The sequence below is a fragment of the Oncorhynchus tshawytscha genome, linkage group LG21 (genome assembly GCF_018296145.1).
Source record: "Oncorhynchus tshawytscha isolate Ot180627B linkage group LG21, Otsh_v2.0, whole genome shotgun sequence".
In the NCBI taxonomy this organism is placed as follows: Eukaryota; Metazoa; Chordata; class Actinopteri; order Salmoniformes; family Salmonidae; genus Oncorhynchus; species Oncorhynchus tshawytscha.
In genome coordinates this window covers 32,302,449-32,330,098 of record NC_056449.1, presented here as the reverse complement: position 1 = coordinate 32,330,098, position 27,650 = coordinate 32,302,449, and the positions used below count along the sequence as shown (strand labels likewise).

Sequence of the window (27,650 nt, the reverse complement as noted above, 5' to 3'; positions counted from 1 at the left end):
TGTTGGCTGTGGGTTGTTAATTCACTAATAAGGAGCAGGAAACAGAAACACATGTTGGCTGTGGGTTGTTAATTCACTAATAAGGAGCAGGAAACAGAAACACATGTTGGCTGTGGGTTGTTAATTCACTAATAAGAAAACAGAAACACATGTTGGCTGTGGGTTGTTAATTCACTAATAAGGAGCAGGAAACAGAAACACATGTTGGCTGTGGGTTGTTAATTCACTGATAAGGAGCAGGAAACAGAACCACATGTTGGCTGTGGGTTGTTAATTCACTAATAAGGAGCAGGAAACAGAACCACATGTTGGCTGTGGGTTGTTAATTCACTAATAATGAGCAGGGAACAGAAACACATAGGGTTCTGTTCATAAGTAGTGCACTATAAAGGGATTAAGGTGCCATTTTGGACACTCACAGGCTCTACTGAGAACCTCTGACTGAGAAAGTTGAGCTGTGGCTGACCTGTGTATTCTACCTTTAGGTGGCTGAGTGTACAGTATCTAACACACCCACACACACACAAAATAGAGACACTTCCCTCTAGTGGAAAAAGAGGTGAGGTTCTCCATGAGGAAGAAGGGCTGGTGCAACAGCCTTCATACCCAGTAGTAGCACTCCAGGAGGGTGGGTTGACCTGTTATAGCTCACCAGACATAACAGAAATTAACAACACTTTCTCCTCAAGAAGTTGTTTTAATTCAGAACTCTTTGTTCCCCATGACAACAGTCAAAATAGTTGACAACAGTAAAAATCTGTGTGTTCCCCATCAAAACCAACGTATATTAGTCTATTTCTTCAACCAGAGGAAACTATAGGAACAGATTGCTCGAGATGTACAGTACAGGTTTAGTTTCAGGTAACATAAATAACCTCATCTTCATTCCATCTCAAATCAGCACATTTGCCAGGTAGTCCATAAACTTGGTTAAAACAAAATCATAACATTGAAGGGAAACAAATAAAAAATATTCCATTCCTGAGTTTGAGAGGGAAAGAGAAGTTCCATAATCTATGTATCATTCCCAGATTGTAATCTAGTCTTCAGACTGAGTTCAATGTATAGCCTATGCTATGGCTGAGGGAGACCAGTCTCTCTCTGATGCTTCTGTTCTCCTGCAGCATCCTACCGATGGTCCTTAACACAGCCTGTCTGGCTGCCCACTGCTGGGGAGGAGAGAGAAGTAACAGAGTTATGGCAAAGCCCACATCAACATCATATAAAAACGTTGTAGGTTAGAGACCGTACAGTAGTTTAATAACGTTAGGTCTGTGACAGGTAACACAATTCAACAGCTGCCAGACTGCCAGGAAATGGAGGCAACAGACACAAACCACACAAATAAATCAGACATATTTGTAATACAGCATCAAATTTACAGGTTGGTTGGTTGACGTGTGCTCGTCTCTCTGGTAGAAGGTGAAGAGGTCTTCATTCATCATGCTCTGAGGAGTGCCTGTATCGGACATGGAGGAACAAGGAAGGAACGAGACTGCGGCCCCGTTTAAAATGTTTTAAAGTGATTCCTTCCTTCCTAGCTTCCTTGAAATTAGCACTGGTTAGACATGATTGGACAGGTAAACTGAACGACCCACATATATTCATGTTTTTTTTCATTCTAATCAGTGAATACTTCCAGGAAGTTACGGTGGATGAATGGATTTTTAAAGAATTCTAACAGGGTTGAGTTGGGTAGCCTACCCTTGACATAGCACCCAATTTAACGTTAGCTAGCTAGACCATCACATGACAACATTCTGTTGATAGCCAACTACTTATTCTGACAATATTCTGGATAACGTTATTTTAGTGTAGTTACATCTTTGGCCAACGCTAGGACTTCTCCGTCTCTGTGATCTCTCTCCTTCACCTTGACATCGGGCAGCGGTCTCTATCACGGGTCGTGGTGGAGGCATCGACCTTCTCTCATCCTTTCGTTTCTTCTTGGACAGTGCAGGCTTGCTGTTACACTTCGTTAATTTGATCTTTTTTGTTGACAATGTATCTTGTCTTCTCCTTGAGCTGGACAACTCGATCAAGTACTCATTCGTTTGCTGTCCATCTTTTTGACTACATCGTGAGGATTGAGATCCAAAACTTGGCACGTAAACAGCCTTGAACTGAACAGCACCTGGCATTTTATTTCTATGCCCGTTTATCAACAATAATTTGAAGTTAGCTAGCAAAAGTTAGTCTCTCAAAAAATGCTGCTGACTAGTTAACGGACAGTCTCGAGCCCTACTTACCTCGAGCAGTTAGGATTAGCTGCACGTGCCCAGTCTGTAAACATTCATCTATTGATCTAGTTAGAGATGCAACAACGCACTATTTAATTCTCAATTTAGCTGCTAATCACTTATTTGGTGAACATTAGTGTTGTCACTCACTGACAAAAAGAGCAGTACAATTTGCCACTGCCAGCCAAATTGATTTATGTAAATAAGATATTTGCCATGCTGCATTACAATGGCTTCTCTTCGCCAGCAGATGGCGTTGCTTTCTTTTTCTGACAAACGTAATAGTACATACTGCAGTGGCATGTTGAGTCCACTTTTAACCCTCTGGGTATCCGTCGTTGTTGGTATCAGGAGCCAAAGGTCCGGGCTGGACGATTGGATCTGCCTGCATCTATAATTTGCCCTTTCTGACCTGGTTCAGCTCACCAGGCCAGATGTGTCAGAAACCTCCTCCTTGGTCTCTGTCACACACAGGGGCACTCAACGGTTATGGTCCAATACTCTACCCTTCTAGTCAAGTCAAATGCATTTAACAAGGGTCACAACACTGTTCACACAAATAAAAAGAGGAACAAAATAATGTGAAAGACTGGTCTTGTGAAGAGGGACAATCTTCTCCATGAAGTGTGCACTTACTCACTGCCCATCACAGATTAAAAAGGAATGGACTGCTGTAACCGTATTTATACCAATCCAAATGGCTTTAATTCCATGGAGGGGAGTTATGTCCACTTTTAGCAACATAATGAGAAATTGGAGTGTTTGAGTCATTTTATTTGGGTGCAGGATTCAAAAGGAATGTACTGAAAAAAAGAGCCTGTGTGTTTTCCCTTTCCATGTACAAACCTAACAGCACACATGCCTTGCTTTCCTCAAGAAATTGACTTCAACCACTGTTTCTCCTCACAGCTGAGTTTTATTCTTTCAACATCTTTACAAATAATTCAAATGTTGTATGCATACAGTTAGAAATAGTTGGCTGCAGATGATTACATGACTTTAGATCTTCATTTTTACTTCAGTTCTACAAACCAACTATAAAAACTGACATCTGTTACCACATAACATAACCGGAGGGGGGGGGGGGAGAAATATACAAATTGGAACTTATAAATGCGAAATGACCATAATAAAAATCAAGATGATGTCTCAAGTAAAAAAGGTATATCAATAAATACAACCTTCCCAACATACCATTAAAAACTATTGACATGTTTCGCAATCAAGTAATACTAACAGACATTATTCCTCTGAATGTGGTACACAAACAGCAATTAGAAAACCTAGACATCAACAAGTTCAACACATCACCCCAAAAAATAGAAAAATCTGATCCAAATGATAATTTTACATTTCAATTGAAAATATAACAAATGCTAAATACGTCATCAACTTAGTATATACAATGTTTTCTTAATCACAGTAGCATGGTAGTAGCAAAATAATTGAATAAGCACAAAATAATGTTTAAAAATAAATTCAGTTATATATTAGTAGAAAGTGTCTTGTTTTGTTTGACTTTGCAGACACCAGCATGAACAATAGTAGACTGAGAAAATAATCCTGTTTGAATGTTTACATGGTTTATATGGGTTTAAATGATTTACATTGCAGAAAGAGGGAAACTGTTTTACGAAAGAAGAAGTATTGCACATAAGGGCTCAAAGTTAACTTGCAACATGAATCACATTCAAGTCTATGTCCCAAAGCATGCCACATCACAGGGGTGGAGTGATCAAGTCTCTTAAGGAACAAGTGTCTTCTACATGGCTAAACTCATGTGGTATCCTGCATGTACAGCAGGTCTGTCTGTGAGGGAGGCAGACTTTAGGTGAGAAAGAGAGGATAGATATTAGGTGATCTGAAAGAGAACTTAACTCATACAAAAATAAAAGAGAGATCTAGTGCATTACAATAGTTTTCTGCATTAACACTAGTCAATAGTCATGTTATTCTGTATTATGTCATGCATGCCTAGAATAACTGGAACGTTCTGGAACCTTCAGGTAATTCCAGAATGAGAATCTAAATAGTTTTAGAACACCTGTCATCATTCACTGATGATACAAGGGAACAAGGGTTCACTCATCCACCCAAGCCAAAACATTTCCCCAAGATTTTCCTTACCCACTACAAGCTGAATATATATGTTTCAAGACTATCAAAATAAGTTTAGAAAGGTCTTGTCATGCCTTAAGATCCAGTACTTATGGTTTATTATTATGAAAGAGAAGTCTGTACATGATTGGCTAACTCTTTTTCTTTTCTCTACACAATCACACCAGACAATTTAACATTTACCAGCACTTAAATATATAAAAAGCTAAATTGAAAATTATATTAATATCATTCATTTTTTATTTTTTAAATTAAGTTTTACCATAAATGCAGATCTCTTAGTAACAAAGGTACAAAATTATTTTTCACCAAGTGAAAAAAATGAGGTATTGCAAAAGGAGTTATCCCATCTTGTGAAAAATGTGCCTAAAATGACTATTGAAAAAAATATTTAGAAAAGTAGTGCATAATAAATTTATATATGTTCATGACAAAATAATCAGCTAGAAAACACTGTACAAAAATCAGCAGGCCATGTATAAAATAATATCTTTATCTCTGTGACAGTAAGTTCTTCAGAGTGTCCAACTACTAACGTATTCATCCTCCACAGCTAAGATCCACTAGCGAATCCATTCGCCACAGCTCGGATCTACTTCCTCTACACTCCAGTCATGGTAGAGAGTGCGCCAGATCACCATGAGACTAGCCTGGTAGTCCTGTCTGTCTATGCTTAAGCCAACTCCTCTCTGTGTTAATTGGCTGGACAATGATAGCCAGAGGAGATGGTTAACACTAAAGCACATAGTACCAGGCTGCATACTATGTCACTCAGGGAACACTGTAGCTAGCTACCACTGTACTGTGCATTCCTACTAGTACTACAGCATTAGCATGTTAGCATCCAGTGCTAATATCCCTGACAATATAAAGTGAGCTAATACTACTGCCAATACCGGAGCCCTGCCTAGACAGCTAGGGCTGTAGTCTTTATGAGCTGAAAGTGTCTTTCCAAAGACTGTTTCTCCCCTCTCCTCAATTTCACAACTTAAAACGGCACTAGCCTTATTGACCTCCTGAACCTGAAAATGGAGTCTTATAGTCCTTAAACCCCTCAGATAATCAACTGGCTTTGATCACTTGTTTTTAGGCCAATCTTTGGTTTGCCCATTTTGGCTACAAAGAGTCAATTTAAACCATGATCTAGAAACACATACCAGTTATGGATGTCAGGCCCGATACCGAGGGGATCATTTTCTGAAATAATCCTGTTTGTACTCTGACCAGTTTATTTATGATGAAGGGAATTGTCGCTCTGTCTGCCCTCCTGCAGTGGATTTCTTTGACTATTGAACTTTAACCTGACCAGTTGCTCTCAACCTTTGGTTAATGATACAATTATAAATCTAATCCTGCATGCGTAAAGTAACAAAATAAGTGCACCCTTTGAAACGCAACTGTCCTAGTTAATATACTGATTGAGGTGCAGCACATAGCTCACTCAAATGTTATATATGTTACTCTTGACAACAAATGTAAGCAGCTTCGCCAGCTAATGAGAAAAGAAAGTACAGTCAAGTCAGAAGAAACACTTCTCATATCTAATAATGCATCCAAGTACTCATGCACACCTTAACTTAAATTCAAAACGGGATTTCTTTCACTTCGTTTTACTTCTTAGCATTTACTTGTCTTAGAAGAAAGTCTGATTTAAAAAAATAAAGATTAAATTAAGCTTTTAAATTTCTTTTTTCATTTTGAAACTAAATAGGAACCAGCAAAAAGAAAAGTGCATTTATTTTCTACAACATAACCCATCCCCCTCCCTCCCTAATTCCACCTGAAGGATATGTGTCGGGGCCGGTCTCCCCCCTCCTTGACCAGTGGCTTGTGGAACTCTCGTCCGGCCCGGGAGTGGATGGCGGCCCAGCAGTACTCGCAGTAGTACTGGAGACAGGTGACGTTAGCGCAGAAGAAGGGAGCGAACTTCCCCCCACAGCGTGTCCCCTGGCACTCATCACACAGCTGGTCATCCAGCACATATGGCTTCACTTCCACCTGGGGGAGAGGGGGAAAGAGGAGATGAAACATACCCAGATGGAATGGGACAAGAGAGAAACCAGAGGGGAAAAGCTCAGACCCAGCTCCATTTTGTAGCTTAGCTATTGTTCGTGTGAGGTCTCTATGGTTTTTCTCCTGGACAAAATGCACGGCGTATGTGGCTCCGCTAAACTACCACAGACCAGACTGACTCACCCGTTTGTCGATCTCGCCGTGCTGCAGCTGAACGAATCGAGCGCTGATAGCAGCGATGTAGCTCTGCTGATTGGAGAAAGCCACACGGCCCGCTCCTTTAGGGTACTTCAGCTCAGGGTCTGTGTCGATGCCAGCGTAACACACTCCTCCATACAGACGATCCATTATCATGGCCAGCTCCACTGGAACATTAACACATATAGGATGATGTGGCTGGCTGGGTCTGTCAGACAGTGTTAGCCTACTGAGCTAAAGCCTGGGCATTACTGTAGCTCAGAGTCTCTCTCACACACACACACACAGAATCACAGTCCAGTACCTGCACGTAGAGGACGTGGCACCCCCCCTACGAAGATGGTCTTCCTGGGGTCCAGAGGCTGAGAGCCGTCCATCACAAAGTCACTGTCGTTCAGGTTCCAGGGACGGATCTGGACCTAGAGGAACGGCCAGACAACATTCAGGTAACACCCATATAACATCTAGAAAATAACAAATTTCATAACGTTTGTAACTCTTTCAATGTCCCTACAACTAGATGTGAACTAGGTGAGCAGAGTGGACTGGGCAGGGCTGACTTCCTGTAGGTTTGTGGACTGGGCTGAACTAGGTGAGTGGGCTGGAGTGGGCAGGGCTGACACTAGGTGAGCGGACTGGACTGGGCAAGGCTGAACTAGGTGAGCGGACTGGACTGGGCAGGGCTGAACTAGGTGAGCGGACTGGACTGGGCAAGGCTGAACTAGGTGAGCGGACTGGACTGGGCAGGGCTGAACTAGGTGAGCGGACTGGACTGGGCAAGGCTGAACTAGGTGAGCGGACTGGACTGGGCAGGGCTGAACTAGGTGAGCGGACTGGACTGGGCAGGGCTGAACTAGGTGAGCGGACTGGACTGGGCAAGGCTGAACTAGGTGAGCGGACTGGACTGGTGCAAGGGCTGAACTAGGTGAGCGGACAGGGCTGAACTAGGTGAGCGGACAGGACTGGGCAGGGCTGAACTAGGTGAGCGGACAGGACTGGGCAGGGCTGAACTAGGTGAGCGGACTGGACTGGGCTGAACTAGGTGAGCGGACTGGACTGGGCAAGGCTGAACTAGGTGAGCGGACAGGGCTGAACTAGGTGAGCGGACTGGAACTAGGTGAGCAAGGCTGAACTAGGTGAGCGGACAGGGCTGAACTAGGTGAGCGGACAGGACTGGGCAGGGGGCTGAACTAGGTGAGCGGACAGGACAGGGCTGAACTAGGTGAGCGGACAGGGGGCTGAACTAGGTGAGCGGACAGGACTGGGCAGGGCTGAACTAGGTGAGCGGGCAGGGCTGAACTAGGTGAGCGGACAGGGCTGAGCGGACAGGGCTGAACTAGGTGAGCGGACAGGGCTGAACTAGGTGAGCGGACAGGGCTGAACTAGGTGAGGTGAGCGGACAGGGCTGAACTAGGTGGACTAGACAGGGGCTGAACTAGGTGAGCTGGACTGGGCAGGGCTGAACTAGGTGAGCGGACTGGACTGGGCAAGGCTGAACTAGGTGAGCGGACAGGGCTGAACTAGGTGAGCGGACAGGGCTGAACTAGGTGAGCGGACAGGGCTGAACTAGGTGAGTGGACTAGACTGGGCCGGGCTGAACTAGGTGACTGGACTGGGGAGATCTCACAACCATTTACCAGCAGTGCTAGACTGACAAGGAGGACAGACAACCCCACCAAGACAGACTGGCTCGTGTGTCACACACAGACACGTCAAGCTCCACTCACAGGCTTGTCCTTGATGGTGGGGCTGGAGACACAGAGGTAGAGCTTGCCATCCTCCTCGATACAGGCATCGATCAGAGCCTGGACAGAGCTCTCGTCTTGGAACAGTAAGAATGCATAACCTAGAGGGAAAGAAAGAGCTCAATACTCATGACCATCTAGTCCCCGTCATTCCTCGGGCCCCGAGTGTTCCCCGTCATTCCTCGGGCCCCGAGTGTTCCCCGTCATTCCTCGGGCCCCGAGTGTTCCCCGTCATTCCTCGGGCCCCGAGTGTTCCCCGTCATTCCTCGGGCCCCGAGTGTTCCCCGTCATTCCTCGGGCCCCGAGTGTTCCCCGTCATTCCTCGGGCCCCGAGTGTTCCCCGTCATTCCTCGGGCCCCGAGTGTTCCCCGTCATTCCTCGGGCCCCGAGTGTTCCCCGTCATTCCTCGGGCCCCGAGTGTTCCCCGTCATTCCTCGGGCCCCGAGTGTTCCCCGTCATTCCTCGGGCCCCGAGTATTTCCTGGCCAATGTGACCATATCAGACTCACCTTTGGGTGGGAAATAGGACTTGCTCTCAGCCTTGTGGGGCCAATCAACAAACAGGTGACCGAACCGGCGGAAACTGGCGGTGATCTCATCTGAGAATGAAAGAGTAAAAGATAGTCAGCTACACAGGCTCTTCAGGACCCTGTAGTTGTAGCACATAGCCTTCATGCCTCTGACATCACATCGGGACCCATTAACATAGAAAAGCGACACCTCTCATCGTCTTTAACTCAGAACTACATTGTAAAAGGTGTATTATTCTGTTCATTGATCAATACCTTCATCTATATCGGGGGGCAGTCCTCCCACAAACACCTTGCGTGAGTATCTCTCCACTCGCTCTCCGTTGAGGTGCGGGAAACAGTGGGCGGATCCTAAACCAGGAAGTCCCTGGTCACCTGACTCGTCCTCTCCGAAGGACCGCTCGTCCTCCATGGGAAACAGGTTAGAGTGACCTAGAGGGCAGAGAGATAGATCGGTAGAGATGAGATACTTATTTCACACCATGTTGCCATCCCAAACCGTACTAACCCAGACACCCTGGACTTATTTCACACCATGTTGCCAACCCAAACCGTACTAACCCAGACACCCTGGACTTATTTCACACCATGTTGCCAACCCAAGCCATACTAACCCAGACACCCTGGACTTATATCATACCATGTTGCCAACCCAAACCGTACTAACCCAGACACCCTGGACTTATTTCAAACCATACTAACCCAGACACCCTGGACTTATTTCACACCATACTAACCCAGACACCCTGGACTTATTTCACACCATACTAATCCAGACACCCTGGACTTATTTCATACCATACTAACCCAGACACCCTGGACTTATTTCATACCATACTGCCAACCCAAACCATACTGGACTTATATCACACCATGGACTTACCCAAACCATACTTGCCAACCCAGACACCATGGACTTATTTCACACCATGTTGCCAACCCAGACACCCTGGACTTATTTCACACCATGTTGCCAAACCATACAGACACCCTGGACTTATTTCACACCATACTGCCAACCCAGACACCCTGGACTTATTTCACACCATGTTGCCAACCCAAACCATACTAACCCAGACACCCTGGACTTATTTCACACCATACTAACCCAGACACCCTGGACTAATATCACACCATGTTGCCAACCCAAACCGTACTAACCCAGACACCCTGGAATTATTTCACACCATACTAACCCAGACACCCTGGACTAATATCACACCATGTTGCCAACCCAAACCATACTAACCCAGACACCCTGGACTAATATCACACCATGTTGCCAACCCAAACCATACTAACCCAGACACCCTGGACTTATTTCAAACCATACTAACCCAGACACCCTGGACTTATTTCAAACCATACTAACCCAGACACCCTGGACTTATTTCAAACCATACTAACCCCGACACCCTGGACTTATATCACACCATGTTGCCAACCCAAACCATACTAACACAGACACCCTGATGAAGACGTAAGCTGATATACATTGAAGTATTTTAATGTCTCATACATTAAAAGGCTTTTTAACTTTCAAACCAAACACGAGTGCCTGGACATTTTTATGCCACTTAGCACCTATTTGTGGTTATAATATATATTTTCAAACCATACTGTGCTGGCTCCGATAATTCATTTTCACATTGTCCTTTTCAACAACTATTGTGGATGTTTAACCAGGCCAGCTCTGTAGAGCTTGGATTTAACCAGGCCAGCTCTGTAGAGCTTGGATTTAACCAGGCCAGCTCTGTAGAGCTTGGATTTAACCAGGCCAGCTCTGTAGAGCTTGGCTCAGCTCTGTTTGACTCAGTTGTCGAAAAAGGGTAAGATTGTACCCAAATAAATACACCTACAATAAAATTGCAGTATATTGATTGAAATCAAATTAACTCAAATAAAGCAATTTTTCATTGTGATGAAGACAAAAGACAACCATGATCATGAAACCAATCATGATTTCTGCCACCACAGCCAGGTCATAAAAGGAAACAGGAAACAGGCACCCGACAATCATGTCAGCTCATCTTTTTTGCTGTTGCGCTGTACATATGATCAGATTTCACAACAAACACGTGAACATTATTAATATAGCAATGTGTGAGATGGTCAGTCAGCACAACTGCAATAAAGACAACCTGGAAATCCATTTCAACACTTCATGTTAAGTATATAAAGCAACACAGAGCAGTAGGCCACATAATCTACATGGACGTTTTTAAATGCTTCATAGTATTTATACAATTAATCCATTTTATTTAGATTTTTTTAATTCTATTAATTTCAAATCCTCCCTGGGGACTTGAAGTCTTCCTCTGCAGGTTCAGTGACTAGTGAACAGTCCGCATTTAAGAGGTAAACACGGACAAGTTGCATCTGAAATGGCACCCTATTCCCCCAGACAGAGAGGCCGAACCAGACAGACAGCATGTACTGTTTAATGGCCGCTTTGCAAATAATGACATGACTTAGGCTAAAACATGAAGACATTTTGGGTTTGGCTTTACCTCGTCGTCTGCCATAGCTCCTAGCTGCATGTAAAACAAGAGACAACAACCTTTATACCAACTCTTAACAGCACAGGGTTCTAAAATAATGTACACTCCAAGAACAACTTGCATCCAATTGACTACCTGTATTGTGAATGGCTGAACTAAGCTATAAACTTTATTGTACTTGAGGCAAAATATAACATTTCCATACCATTCATGGGCAAAGACCCATCTCCGCCCTGGTGAGAGAAACCATAGCGACCTGGAGAGGAAGAGACCGAAGTCAGTTCGAATATGCACATTATTTTGCCTTCTCACTCCATATAGCCACCACATTTCAACATCTGTAGCTGTTCTGTGATGTACTGAAGAGAATGAGAATTGAGATGAGCAGCAGAACCATCAAAGCGTCCACAGAACTCTGACTTAACAGCCAACAGATAGTGATACATGATCAGAGGGGGGAAATAAGTGATGGACTGGCCTGAATTAACATAGTGACAAACTCCTTCTGAATAGCAGTCTGGGTCTTGGCTTATAAAACATGTCTTCAGAGATGGTATGCGACAAAACGTAACCCAAATGTTTAATTCATGGTGGTGGAGAGAACGGATCAGGGATCAAAGTGTCAGCATAGCAGTACTTAAACAGGTAAGCGTGTGTGATTGAGCAGGTTTAGACAGAGCCGTTTCAACTCTATCCTGCACTAGCGCAGCTAGACATTTTACCAACCGGTCAGAATTACGTGAAATCAATCTTCGGTCTCTAAATTGAAAATATGCCATTACTGTATTTTCATCTTATATTTCCTCATTGTTCGTGGAGTATTACAGAATACCAGGGCCTATATTCAAAGCATCTAGGATCAGGTCCCCCTTGTACATATAATCATATTCATTATTTTCCTAAAAGAAAAAAACTTATTCAAGAACAGGACTCATTCTGAGACGCTTTGTGAATACAGACCCAGGGTGTTTTTTCATCCTGCGAGAAACAGAGAAACCCACCTTTCAATGAATCCTGTTCAGCCCTCATAATATCAATCAGACTGTTCTCCAGGGAGTGCATGCTGAAGCCATCAAAGGAACGGGTTCTCTCCTGCTGAGAGACACAGAGACAGGGAACACGATGATTAGCCTGCAGTTTTCCAAGAACAGGAACACAGAACCATTCTGACGCTAGAACCCGTGGTAGGTTCTAATCTAGACCCTTGACACAATTTTGCTTTGTTAATAGATGAGAACTATGTTGTCCTGGTACTTTAGACCTAAACAGTTACACATTCACGGAGACGTTCTGTGGTGACGCTTATCGAACAAACTACCACCAAAATGTATTTCTGTGATTCTACAGAGATATCTCCAGATGTAGGCCATCTACAGCTTTTGTGTCACATGCCCATCTCTGTAGATAGACACTGACTGCTTTTCAAATAATCCCTTCCTTGAAGTAATCACCAATCTGTGTGTGACTGGAAAAGCTAGACTTACACCCGACTGCTTTAGCCAATCCAGGTCATGTCAGATCTGCGTTTACCTCAAAGAAGAAAGGATGTATGCCTTCTTTATGTATTCAAACAGGGCATTCTTTATGTATTCAAACAGGGCATTCTTTATGTATTCAAACAGGGCATTCTTTATGTATTCAAACAGGGCATTCTTTATGTATTCAAACAGGGCATTCTTTATGTATTCAAACAGGGCATTCTTTATGTATTCAAACAGGGCATTCTTTATGTATTCAAACAGGGCATTCTTTATGTATTCAAACAGGGCATTCTTTATGTATTCAAACAGGGCATTCTTTATGTATTCAAACAGGACATTCTTTATGTATTCAAACAGGACATTCTTTATGTATTCAAACAGGGCATTCTTTATGTATTCAAACAGGGCATTCTTTATGTATTCAAACAGGGCATTCTTTATGTATTCAAACAGGGCATTCTTTATGTATTCAAACAGCAAACAGGGCATTCTTTATGTATTCAAACAGGGCATTCTTTATGTATTCAAACAGGGCTAACGCCTGCAGAAGTGAGATGACAGTATGTCAATATGTCATACAAGCGTTGTGGCATCTCTAACAACAGGAGGAGGCTGGGGTTTCCGTATTTAACGTGCTGCATCTCTAACAACAGGAGGAGGCTGGGGTTTCCGTATTTAACGTGCTGCATCTCTAACAACAGGAGGAGGCTGGGGTTTCCGTATTTAACGTGCTGCATCTCTAACAACAGGAGGAGGCTGGGGTTTCCGTATTTAACGTGCTGCATCTCTAACAACAGGAGGAGGCTGGGGTTTCCGTATTTAACGTGCTGCATCTCTAACAACAGGAGGAGGCTGGGGTTTCCGTATTTAACGTGCTGCATCTCTAACAACAGGAGGAGGCTGGGGTTTCCGTATTTAACGTGCTGCATCTCTAACAACAGGAGGAGGCTGGGGTTTCTGTATTTAACGTGCTGCATCTCTAACAACAGGAGGAGGCTGGGGTTTCTGTATTTAACGTGCTGCATCTCTAACAACAGGAGGAGGCTGGGGTTTCTGTATTTAACGTGCTGCATCTCTAACAACAGGAGGAGGCTGGGGTTTCTGTATTTAACGTGCTGCATCTCTAACAACAGGAGGAGGCTGGGGTTTCTGTATTTAACGTGCTGCATCTCTAACAGGAGGAGGCTGGGGTTTCTGTATTTAACGTGCTGCATCTCTAACAGGAGGAGGCTGGGGTTTCTGTATTTAACGTGCTGCATCTCTAACAGGAGGAGGCTGGGGTTTCTGTATTTAACGTGCTGCATCTCTAACAGGAGGAGGCTGGGGTTTCCATATTTAACGTGCTGCATCTCTAACAGGAGGAGGCTGGGGTTTCCATATTTAACGTGCTGCATCTCTAACGAAAGAAGAAGGCTGAAGTTTCCGTACCAAATGGCACCCAATTCCCTGTATAGTGCACTACCTTTGACCAGGCTCTGGTTTAAAGTAGTGCACTAAAACAGGGAGTATGGTGCTATTTTGGGTGAACACTGATTACCGGATTAGGCCTCCTCATGGCATACGCTACCACCACATTCACAGATCTAGAAGACTACATATACAACAACACATAGTTACTGGGAATTTCATCATGAAAAGAGTTGTTGGCCTAATTGTCATTGATGTTATCAGATGCTCTACTTACTAGTAACTAGATCATATTTGCTCTTCTCATTTACTTTGATGTGTACTGTATTGCGCATATCAGAACATATAATTTGGCTCTGACACTTGTATCAAAAATGCCTTTACAAAGCTGCACGTGTTGGTTTTAACAATATAGAAACATGTTTGAAGTCCATTTTCAATGTCCTATAAGGGTGGATAAATATATTTTCTCTCTACAGTTTGCTCATCACTTCTCTCACCTGGAAAGGGAAGTTGTCAGTGCGACTCATGCTGTCTTCCATCCAGGCCTTTTGGTTGAACCCAGAGTTATTACGAGGATACTTCTGAGAGGGCACCTGGAAGATAGGACAATATTATATAATATTGTCCTATGTAGTACATGTGGGATAGTACCATGTGATTGTACCATTGAAGCACATGAGAGTTCATTTTATGGACTGCAATCGCAAATAAATGATATCATAAGCAACTAAATCAAGCACCACTGGAGTTTGGCAAAACATTGAAATTAAAGAAAAATCATTGACTAGTTCATTGTAGGCTGTTATATGAATATGGTTAATCTACTCATCAGTCTGAGGCCTTTGGGACATCCGGTCTTAACAGGTATGAGGTGTGTCATATACAGTTGTAGTCTGAAGGTTACTAATCACCTTAGCCAAATACATTTAAAATCAATTTCTCACAATTCCTGACACTTAATAAAAGTACAAATTCCCTGTCTAAGGCCAGTTAGGATCACCACTTTATTTTAAGAATGTGAAATGTCAGAATAATAGTAGAGAGAATTCTTTATTTCAGATTTTATTTCTTTCATCACATTTCCAGTGGGTCAGAAGTTAACATACACCAAGTTAGTATCTGGTATCATTGCCTTTAAATTGTTTAACTTGGGTCAAATGTTTCAGGTAGTCTTCGACAAGCTTCCCACAATAAGTTGGGTGAATTTTGGCCCATTCCTCCTAACAGAGCTGGTGTAACTGAGTCAGGTTTGTAAGCCTCCTTGCTCGCACACGCTTTTTCAGTTCTGCCCACAAATTTTCTATAGGATGGGCTTTGTGATGACCACTCCAATACCTTGACTTTGTTGTCCTTAAGCCATTTTGCCACAACTTTGGAAGTATGTTTGGGGTCATTGTGCATTTGGAAGACCCATTTGCGACCAAGCTTTAACTTCCTGACTGATGTCTTGAGATATTGTTCCAGTATATCCACATAATTTTCCCATCTCATGATTCCATCTATTTTGAGAAGTGCACCAGTCCCTCCTGCAGCAAAGCAGCCCCACAACATGATGCTGCCACCCCCGTGCTTCATGGTTGGGATAGTGACCTTCGGTTTGCAAGCCTCCCCATTTTTCCTCCAAACATAACGATGGTCATTATGGTTAAACAGTTCAATTTTTGTTTCATCAGACCAGAACACATTTCTCCAAAAAGTATCATCTTTGTCCCCATGTCACCAGTTGCAAACCATAGTCTGGCTTTTTTAATGGCGGATTTGGAGCAGTGGCTTCTTCCTTGCTGAGTTGCCTTTCAGGTTATGTCGATATAGAACTCGTTTTACTGTGGATATCGATACTTTTGTACCAGTTTCCTCCAGCATCTTCACAAGGTCCTTTGCTGTTCTTCTGGGATTGATTTGCACTTTTCACACCAAAGTACGTTAATCTCTAGGAGACAGAACACGTCTCCTTCCTGAGCGGTATGATGGCTGCGTGGTCCCATGGTGTTTATACTTGCATACTATTGTTTGTACAGATGAACGTGGTAACTTCAGGCATTTGGAAATTGCTCCCAAGGATGAACCAGACTTGTGGAGGTCTACAATTCTCTTTCTGAGGTCTTGGCTGATTTCTTTAGATTTTCCCATGATGTCAAGCAAAGAGGCACTGAGTTTGAAAGTAGGCCTTGAAATACATCCACAGGTACACCTCCAATTGAATCAAATTATGTCAATTAGCCTATCAGAAGCTTCTAAAGCCATGACATCATTTTCTAGAATTTTCCAAGCTGTTTAAAGGTACAGTCAACTTAGTGTATGTAAACTGCTGACCCACTGGAATTGTGATACAGTGAATTAAATCAGTCTAAACATTTGTTGGAAAAATTCCTTGTGTCATGCACAAAGTAGATACCCTAAACAACTTGTCAAAACTATAGTTTTGTGGAGTGGTTGAAAAACGAGTTTAAGACTCCAACCTAAGTATGTAAACTTCCGACTTCAACTGTACATCTAACAGTACCAGGTTATTAGATGGGAGTGTGCAGTATATCTAGCTAGTTCAGTACCAGGTTGTTAGAGGGGAGTGTGCAGTATATCTAGCTAGTTCAGTACCAGGTTGTTAGAGGGGAGTGTGCAGTATATCTAGCTAGTTCAGTACCAGGTTGTTAGAGGGGAGTGTGCAGTATATCTAGCTAGTTCAGTACCAGGTTGTTAGAGGGGAGTGTGCAGTATATCTAGCTAGTTCAGTACCAGGTTGTTAGAGGGGAGTGTGCAGTATATCTAGCTAGTTCAGTACCAGGTTGTTAGAGGGGAGTGTGCAGTATATCTAGCTAGTTCAGTACCAGGTTGTTAGAGGGGAGTGTGCAGTATATCTAGCTAGTTCAGTACCAGGTTGTTAGAGGGAGTGTGCAGTATATCTAGCTAGTTCAGTACCAGGTTGTTAGAGGGGAGTGTGCAGTATATCTAGCTAGTTCAGTACCAGGTTGTTAGAGGGGTGCAGTGTGCAGTATATCTAGCTAGTTCAGTACCAGGTTGTTAGAGGGGAGTGTGCAGTATATCTAGCTAGTTCAGTACCAGGTTGTTAGAGGGGAGTGTGCAGTATATCTAGCTAGTTCAGTACCAGGTTGTTAGAGGGGAGTGTGCAGTATATCTAGCTAGTTCAGTACCAGGTTGTTAGAGGGGAGTGTGCAGTATATCTAGCTAGTTCAGTACCAGGTTGTTAGAGGGGAGTGTGCAGTATATCTAGCTAGTTCAGTACCAGGTTGTTAGAGGGGAGTGTGCAGTATATCTAGCTAGTTCAGTACCAGGTTGTTAGAGGGGAGTGTGCAGTATATCTAGCTAGTTCAGTACCTGATTGTTGGGGAAAGACTTCTTAAGTGGTGAGTTGGAGTTGAGGGCCGTCACCCCTCCATTGAGGCCCCTGCGGTACTCACGAACCCCCTGTGACCCTCCCCAGCCACCGTACCCACCTCCCCCGGGGCTCCAGGAGGTGGAAGTGGGGGGGGCGGGGCTCTGGTAGCTGCCCCAAGGGGAGGGGGGCTTGGACTGGGCCGGGGCCAGGTGGGGCAGCTGGGTGAAAGCTCCAGAGCGGTGGGGGTGAGGAGGGAAGGAGGGCTGGGGAGGGTGGGGGGAGGCTGGAGAGCGACGGTGCTGAGGGGGGACCCCCTGGTTGTGGGGGTGGTAGTGGTGGGGAGGAGGGTGGTGCTGGGAGACCGGGCCGATTTGGGGGGAGAAGCTGCCCCCCGCCCCGCCGAAGCCGGGCCCCGCGTGGTGGGAGAAGTTCTGGAACAGCATCTGGGGTCCGTTAGCGTTGGAACCAGCCGGGCCAAAGAACCCACCCCCGACGTCCTCGCCGATAACGGGGGAGGGGTTGGAAGGTATGGTCGGGGACCAGTTGTTGAAGGAGGTCAAGGAGGAGGTGGTGGTAGATTGGGCTCCGGATGTCCCCATCCCCAGGCTGTCCTGGTAGTCAAACCCCCCCAACACCGGAGGAGAGTCCATCCCACCCCTAAGCTTCTCCTTCCCACCGGTCTCCAACGAGCCCTTCTCCAGGGAGCCGTCCTCAGGTAGGATTCCATCCAGCTCCCCTAGGCCACCTCCGGCCTCTTGCTGCCCAGGGGAGAGGGCCTGCGGCTGGGCCTTCTCCTGCAGGTCCTGGAGGTCCAGGGCTTTGGACTTGTCGGAGTCAAGGATCTCATCCTGCATGTTACTGTGGGGTGTTACGGAGGGGAACAGCCATGCGCTACCTCCTCCATTGGTGGCCGAGGTGCTGTTGACGAATGAAGGGGGCTGGGGGGTTGGCAGGGTGATTGAGGTGGGGGGGCTGAGGTTGGAGGTGAGGGGGGATCCTCACAGGGAAAGCAGACTTGTTGCCACTGCCGTTATTCTTCACCAGGACTCCGAAGCCGTAGTCATCCATTTATGAATCCCGGGGTAAAGACAATATTTCCTCCTCAACTTTGTTCTTCTTATCTCAATGTCTTCTAGGCCTATTTCCTACTGTATAACATGGGGAGGGAAGGAGAGGAGTGCGGGAGAGAGGGAGGAATAGAAGGGAGAAAGGGGGTGAGGGAGAGGACAGGAGTGAAGGCATGCGTGAGAAGAAAGGGGAGGGAAAGGTGATGTAGGGAAAACAGTGGGTGAGGTAAAAAGGGGGAGACGGGTGAGAAGCGGACTAGACAGGGTCGAGGGAGGGGGAGAGAGGATCGAGGGAGGGGGTGGAGGGTCAAAGAGAGAGGGTCGAGGGTAGGCCGAGAGAGAGGGTCGAGGGGGAGGGGTCGAGGGGGAGACGGGGGAGGGATACGGGGTCGAGGGGGAGAGAGACAGGGTCAGAGAAACAGGGGCAAGGGGGGAGAAACAGGGGCAAGGGAGGGGGGAGAAACAGGGGCAAGGGTGGGGGGAGAAACAGGGGCAAGGGAGGGGGGTAACAGGGGCAAGGGAGGGAGGGGGGAGTACAGGGGCAAGGGAGGGGGGAGTACAGGGGCAAGGGAGGGGGAGTACAGGGGCAAGGGAGGGGGGGGGGCAGGGGCAAGGGAGGGGGGGGAGAACAGGGGCAAGGGAGGGGAGGGACAACAGGGGCAAGAGGGGGAGGGACAACAGGGGCAAGAGAGGGGGAGGGACAACAGGGGCAAGAGAGGGGGAGGGACAACAGGGGCAAGAGAGGGGGGGAGGGACCGGGGCAAGAGAGGGGGAGGGACAGGGGGGGGACATAAATACAAAGGCTATCATTCTACAATTTGATCCTACAGGCCATCCAAAACAACACCAGCCTTGCCAACTGCAGTGACTTTGCTGCAACTGCAGACTGCTAGTGATGTAACAATGAGATTAAATCATTGACTCGCTCAGCCACAGTAGGCCAAAGCTACATGATAAAATAACAGACTTAGCATAGCAGTAGCACTAGCAGGCCACAACAGAAAACACCTGAGTGAACCTGCGTAGGTTAGCTGCGGTATAAGCACATAGCACCAGGCAGACTGGCTACGCTATTAGTTGACGTTTCTCTTCCCAAAGGTCGTTATGTGGCTAGCAAGCTAACAGCTGCTGCATTGGGCTCCATGTGCCCTGTCAATCAAACACATTACGATTATCAGTGTTGGTCTATATGCAGTGTAGTGTGTGTCTATGCCCGTGCGTTATAATGAAGGTAAATACACCAACACCTACCGAATATCTAGATTTTTTCTGCAATGACCTCCTCCGTCGCGACCAGTTAAAGAAGAAAATGCTGGTGACGTTTCTTGTCTATGCTGAATCTAGGGTAGCCTAGTTCCCCGTATACAAGCCGCTCGGCTAGGGTAATAGCCGACAAGCTAATACAGTAGATACATTGTAGCCGTTCTAACGAGCAATCGAAGCAGATAGGCAACAATGTCGATGACAAATTAAACAATGTATCCGAAAATTTCACCGACAGCGATACACGGGCTGGATATGCGGTGATATTGGTATTAAATGGTGTGTGTATCTTTAAACGACCTCGTCGGTTTCGTGTCCTGTGTGTTCAATGTCATAGCTTAGCACCAATCGTTGTCGTCATAATTTTTGTGCAATTCTAAACCACGGGTATAAACCTGAGTGCATTTCTCTGGTACGACATTACATTTCTGAAACGGATTCTATATCGTGCATTATGTACCTCTAAATTGTCGTCATGTCCTTATGGTTCCTAGATGTTGCCATATTTCAGCTTTTTTCAATTTTCTGCATTTCCAAGTCAACCGGTAAGAATGGTCTCTTCTTGTCGATGACAGCTGGGCCAGTAGGGAGACACTTCCGACTCATAACCCCGCCCCCTCCTCCAACTCCCACCCACAGACTGCAAGGGTTTCCCTCTGCGGCCTCGCCCCTTTCCACAGATGACTGGTGTTTAATTGGATATGTGTGGGTAAACCACACCCATCTCACGCCTTTTCAATGAAATGGCACTGCGTTCAAGACGTTCTCAGCCCAAATAAGGATGTTGAGAAATTCATGGGTGGAGTTACACATGCAGGTAAATAATGCACAAAATTCAAACTAGATGTGTTGTATACATTCAGTACTCCCTGCATTTAAAAATCTAGTCAGTCAAGGCTTCTGTGGGATATTTATCTATGATTAAACGGGTTTATTAAACACATTTAAACACAAGAAAAAGGCAAGATAAGAGGCTAATCTTTCCTCAGCTAGCACATTTGGTTCCTTTGAAGTTACCTATTGGTTGTGGGAACAAAGTCATGCGTTTCCTGAAGTAAAACTGAACGTTTTTTAAACATTCTGATAACTGAAGTGAACATTTTGCCTGTTCTGGGAACGTTCAGTTTTAGGTTGCGAGGAGGTTCTGAGAACGTTTTACTATGGTTCCCTGAATGTTTTCATTAATGTTCTGAGAACGGAAATTATAGGTTATTAGAAGGTAACAAAATAATGTTCTGAGGACATGTTTCAACAAGACAGCTAGCATAGCTTAACTGTTTTGGCACCTAAAACCCTCACAAACTTTTACAGATGCACAACTAAGAGCATCCTGTTGGGCTGTATCGCCGCCTGGTACAGCAACTGCACAGCCCACAACTGCAGGGTTCTCGAGAGGGTGGTGCAGTCTGCCCACCGTATCACCGGGAGCAAACTACCTGCCCTCCAGGACACCTTCACCACCCGATGTCACAGGAAGGCCAAAAAGATAATCAAGGACAACAACCACCCGAGCCACTGCCTGTTCACCCAGCTATCATCCAGAAGGTGAGGTCAGTACAGGTGCATCAAATCTGGGACAGAGAGACTGAAAAACAGCTTCTATCTCAAGGCTGTCAGACTGTTAAATAGCCATCACTAGCACATTAGAGGCTGCTGCCCTATATACAGTGGGGCAAAAAACGAGTTAGTCAGCCACCAATTGTGCAAGTTCTCCCACTTAAAAAGATGAGAGAGGCCTGTAATGTTCATCATAGGTACACTTCAACTATGACAGACAAAATGAGAAAAACTCAACTCGTCGTGTTTGGAGGACAAAGAATGCTGAGTTGCATCCAAAGAACACCATACCTACTGTGAAGCATGTGGGTGGAAACATCATGCTTTGGGGCTGTTTTTCTGCAAAGGGACCAGAATGACTGATCCGTGTAAAGGAAAGAATAAATGGGGCCATGTATCGTGAGATTTTGAGTGAAAACCTCCTTCCATCAGCAAGGGCATTGAAGATGGCTGGGTCTTTCAGCATGACAATGATCCCAAACACACCGCCAGGGCAAGGAAGGAGTGGCTTCGTAAGAAGCATTTCAAGGTCCTGGAGTGGCCTAGCCAGTCTCCAGATCTCAACCCCATAGAACATCTTTGGAGGGAGTTGAAAGTCCATGTTGCCCAGCAACAGCCCCGAAACATAATTGTTCTAGAGGAGATCTGCATGGAGGAATGGGCCAAAATACCAGCAACAGTGTGTGAAAGCCTTGTGAAGACTTATAGAAAACGTTTGACCTCTGTCATTGCCAACAAAGGGTATATAACAAAGTATTGAGATAAACTTTTGTTATTGACCAAATACTTATTTTCCACCATAATTTGCAAATAAATTCATAAAAAATCCTACAATGTGATTTTCTGGATTTTTTTTTCTCATTTTGTCTGTCATAGTTGAAGTGTACCTATGATGAAAATTACAGGCCTCTCTCATCTTTTTAAGTGGGAGAACTTGCACAATTGGTGGCTGACTAAATACTTTTTTGCCCCACTGTATTTAGACTTGACATCACTGACCACTTTAACAATGGAATACTAGTCACTTTAATAATGTTTACATATTTTGCATTACTCATCTCATATATACTGTATTCTATCCTACTGTATGTTAGTCTACGCCGCTCTGACACTGCGCGCCTTAATATTTATATATTCTTTATTCCGTTACTTTAGATTTGTGTGTATTGTTAAATATTACTGCACTGTTGGAGCTAGAAACACAAGCATTTTGCTACACCTGCTAAATACGTGTATGTGACCAATACAATTTGAACTCCAAGCACAGATAGGTCACATGGAAATTAATTTTCTTAGCTATTAATCATGCAAACACATTTGTTTTTTATTGTGGCACAGCATCAGCGTCAGTGAGACTTGAACTTATGTTCTCTATCCATGGAATTACTCCACTGCGCCACAAGGATGGAGCTAACATGTCATGTTTCATTTTAGTCTATTCAAACAGACCCCATTTCAAGGGAAACATACACTCATTAAGATCAGGTGTGGGCGCGGCCAACACACCTGAACACACTCAAAAAGATAGAGGATAGAGAGATTGTTGTTGATGCTGAGAACAGAATGTGTATGTTTTTAAATAACGTTATTATAACATTCTCTGAACGTTACTAAAGTTTTCTTGTGTTTTTTATAGAAAGTTTTCTAAACGTTCTCGGAACAATGAGAACATGACTCTAAGTAGAACAATGAGGAAACCTGTAGGAAACATTTTACTGAATTACTGAAATTCACAAAGAAGAAGGTTGTTTCTTAACGTTCTCAGAACAACGTGAGAACATTCCCAATGTCAAACCAGTTTTAGAACATTCCTAGAACATTACCAAAATGTAAATGAAATGTAACCATGTTTGAACTTTTAGGAAACGTTCTGTTAAAGTAATGAAATACCAGGAAAATAACAGTATTTTGTCAAGTTCCTTAAATGTGCTGAGAATGTTCCAAAGCCAAACAACTATCCTGCACCAGAGAGTTGTGGGAAGGTTGTAGGCAAAATAACCATAGAACAACCACTCTCTCACCAAGCTCTAAGAAACATATGGTTCTCAGAACGTTATGTGCTAGCTGGGAATCTTTCTTAAGCCTTGACTCTGGAACATACTTTATTGGTCAAGATGTGATAATCAAATGATTGAATCAGTTATTTATCCCTTTAAGATGAATCAGAAAGCATCAGAGAGAGATTGTGTGTGTGTCTTCGGTAGCACCAAGCTGCACAGTTCACACTGCTGCATAGCAATCTCATTCAAATAAGCTGCTGCTATTTTCAGCTGGTAATCGAGCTTTACGGCTTGATTAATCTCGCCTTGATCAGATCTGAACCTCACTGTTACTTAGAGATCTCTCTCGCTCTCATTCTCTCTGCAGTGCTGCCCTCAAAACTTCCACCTGGTTTATGTTCTTATGATAAGTTGTTCATATTGGGTGTTTATTGTGTTTACATGACAATATCTGCCCCAGCCCTCCACAAGACTGTGTTAGCCCACTGAGCTAAACGCCTAGCAGGTATCTTCAGGACCAAGTCTTCAGGTATCAAGCAACATTACTCATCATGTAAAAGCGCACAGTGCCCGACTCCCTCCCTTAGGCTCACACACAGTCATAACTGAGCTCTACAGATAAGCCTCATTCACCTTTCATTATTCATTAATAATAATAATATATTGGATTTAAATACCACTTTTATTAAGTGCCATGAGATTTTTAATGACAACAGAGAGTCAGGACACTCATTTAATGTCCCATCCCAAAGACAGCACCCTATACAGGGCAATATCCCCTTTACTGCCCTGAGACCTCCTTGGACCAGTGGGAAGAGTGCCTCCTACTGGCCCCCCTACACCACTTCCAGCAGCATCTGTTCTCCCATCCAGGAACTGACCAGGACCAACCCTGTTCCCATCCTGGGACCAACCAGGACCAACCCTGTTCTCATCCAGGGACCGACCAGGATCAGCCCTGCTCCCTTCCAGGGACCGAACAGGACCTACCCTGCTCCTTCCAGGGACCGACCAGGACCAGCCCTGCTCCCTTCCAGAGGCAGAACAGGACCGACTCTGCTCCCATCCTGGGAACAAACAGGACCGACCCTGCTCCTTCTAGGGACCGACCAGGACCAGCCCTGCTCCCTTCCAGAGGTAGAACAGGACCGACCCTGCTCCCATCCAGGGACTGAACAGGACCAACCCTGCTCCTTCCAGGGACTGATCAGGACCAAAACCTGCTTATCTTCAGAGGCAAGCCAGTGGTGGTATGCAAGGTGATATGCTGCTCGCGATTAATATAGTCAGCTCAGTCATTCATTGGTTTAATTAATTCATTAGTTCACAGGGACTAGGACAGCAGCAGGGTTGACTCCAGTTCCTCCCAACTGTAGAAACATAGGTGTGTGTGTGTGTGTGTGTGTGTGTGTGTGTGTGTGTGTGTGTGTGTGTGTGTGTGTGTGTGTGTGTGTGTGTGTGTGTGTGTGTGTGCGTGCGTGTGTAGGAGCATGGGCTGATGCTATCTGGTTTATCTACTAGCCATGGCTCTGCTACTGGTCCTATAAGGTTTCAGTTACCATGCCGACCTGAGCCCTACTATGTGTAGGCTGGTACAGTTTCCTTGGTGTTGTTCCTGTCCACTGTCCCCTGGCAGTTTCACTGTCCATGTCCCCTGTCATCCCTGTCCACTGTCATCCTTGTCCCCTGGCTACACTATCCCAGTCACTACTCACCTCTCCACTGTGACAGCTGATTTGTGGATGTGCAGGGTTTTGCTCCAAACCTTCTCTAACACACCCAGTAGCTCTCTAGGACGAGGCCAACCCGGTGTATGAGTCCCAAATGACACACTATTCCCTATATAGTGTACTACTTTTGAGCAGGGCCCATAGAGCTCTGATCAAAAGTAGTGAACTATAGGGAATTGGCTGCCATTTCTAATGCACAGAAGTTCTCTTGGAAAATGGTTGGAAAGCTCTGGTCATTGGTGAGATTCCGCCATCTGGTGGTTGTTGTACATTACAACACACGTCTACACTGATGTCTGGTGTCACTCTCCAGAAAGAGAGAGCAGAGAAAGAGGACAGACCGAGATGTCAATAGACTTGTGGAAGGACAACGCTTTCCAAGGCCTAATTTAAAACATGGGATGAACTACTTGTGAGCTGTTTGAATAGCTCCGTAAGTACAACATACACACACCATTATAAACCATCAGAACTGAACTGAACATGAGCTGAGGGTGTTTAGTAAAAGCACTCTAGTATGGTTGGAAATGTAACAAAGTATACATCTCTCAAACCCCTATCACAGTCATAATGTTTAGTGAGACAAGGTATGTCCTATATGTTTAGTGGAGACAACACATAAAAACTGACACTGTTAAAAAAGCCGACGAAGGAAGAGCTCAATAGAAACCCGCTGACCGGCTGACGTCTGCAGTTACGTGTCTGAATAGAAGAGCTGTTTGGATCTTTCCAGTTGTTGAAACTTGAAACACAGCTCGTATTACAACGTCAGACGGAAAAGAGACGCCACATCAGATGAGAACAATGGTCGTGTTTCATTTCAGACAAGTTACTTTTTACTGCTCTTCACAGAGCTGATAGGTGAAATAAATATAGTGGCCTCTAGGTGGAGATGTGGTTTATACCTATCCAGAAGCATCAGGTCTTGGAAGAAGAGGAGAAGTGGAGAAGACACAGGGAACAACTTTTGACCTGCTGGATCTCTGAGAGTTTACAATGATACAATTCTGCCTCTCCTCTCCTCTCCTCTCCTCTCCTCCCATTTCCTTTCCTTTCCTCCCCTCCCCTCTATTTTCCTCTCCTCTCCTCTTCTTTCCATTCCTCTCATTTCCTTTACTCCCCTCTGCTCCCCTCTGCTCCCCTCTGCTCCCCTCTGCTCCCCTCTCCTCTCCTCTCCTCTCCTCTCCTCTCCTCTCCTCTCCTCTCTCTCCTCTCCTCTCCTCTCCTCTCCTCTCCTCTCCTCTCCTCTCTTTCCTTCCCTCTCCTCCCCTTTCCTCTCATTTCCTTTCCTCCCCTTCCATCTCCTGTCCTGTCCTTTCCTCACCTTTCATTTTCTTTCCTTTCCTTTCCTTTCCTTTCCTTTCCTTTCCTTTCCTTTCCTTTCCTTTCCTTTCCATTCCTTTCCTCTCCTCTCCTTTCCTTTCCTCCCCTATCCTCTCCTTTCATCCCATCTCCACTCCTTTCCCCTAACCTTTCCTTTCCATTCCTCTCATTTCCTGTCCTTTACTCCCCTCTCCTCTTCCCTCTCCTTTCTTTTACTTTCCTTTGCTCTCATTTCCTTTCCTCCCCCTCCTCTCCTCTCCTCTCCTCTCCTTCCCTTCCTTTCCCCTCCTCTCCTCTCTTCCCCTCTACATTCCTCTCCTCTCTTCCCCTCTACATTCCTCTCCTCTCTTCCCCTCTACATTCCTCTCCTCTCTTCCCCTCTACATTCCTCTCCTCTTCTCTTTCCCTCCTCTCTTCCCCTCTACATTCCTCTCCTCTCTTCCCCTCTACATTCCTCTCCTCTCTTCCCCTCTACATTCCTCTCCTCTCTTCCCCTCTACATTCCTCTCCTCTCTTCCCCTCTACATTCCTCTCCTCTCTTCCCCTCTACATTCCTCTCCTCTCTTCCCCTCTACATTCCTCTCCTCTCTTCCCCTCTACATTACTCTCCTCTCTTACCCTCTCATTTCCTCTCCCCTCTTCCCCTCTCCTCTCCCGATTGCCTAATACCTAATACTAAACACTTTGTCTGTCTGTGTATAATTAGATGACTGCCAACCTTGTATGTTTGGGTTTGTCTTATCCGACATGAACATTACAGTTTGCGTTCTGTGCAACTTCGCGCACGCGTTTACTGTAAACACTGAGGCTATACCCGCTTTAAGTTACAGTTTTAACAGTGGTCAAGCTGGCTACGATAGATATTTGATCATAATGTAGGCCTACCAGAGTGGACTACCATCAAAAACAATAGAGGCAAAAAGAGTCCCATAACATTTTAACATGGAAATAGCTGTTCTATCATTCAGCCTACAGTAGAAGCCAATGTGTGGTGTTCAATAGCCACATTCCATGAGACTTCTGTTAAAAAACATGCAGGGCTTGAAATTAACCTGTTTATCCACTTGTCCTTCAGACAAGGGGGTGGCTGATAATGTTGTGTTTGATGCAAGAAACAAAATAAAATAAAATAAAATATTAT

At 45.0% G+C, this 27,650-nt stretch overlaps 1 pseudogene; it reads right to left on the bottom strand.

The window, feature by feature from the left end:
• Positions 1–3,136: 3,136 nt before the first annotated feature.
• On the bottom strand, positions 3,137–20,353 carry LOC112221201 (annotated as a pseudogene).
• Positions 20,354–27,650: the final 7,297 nt, after the last annotated feature.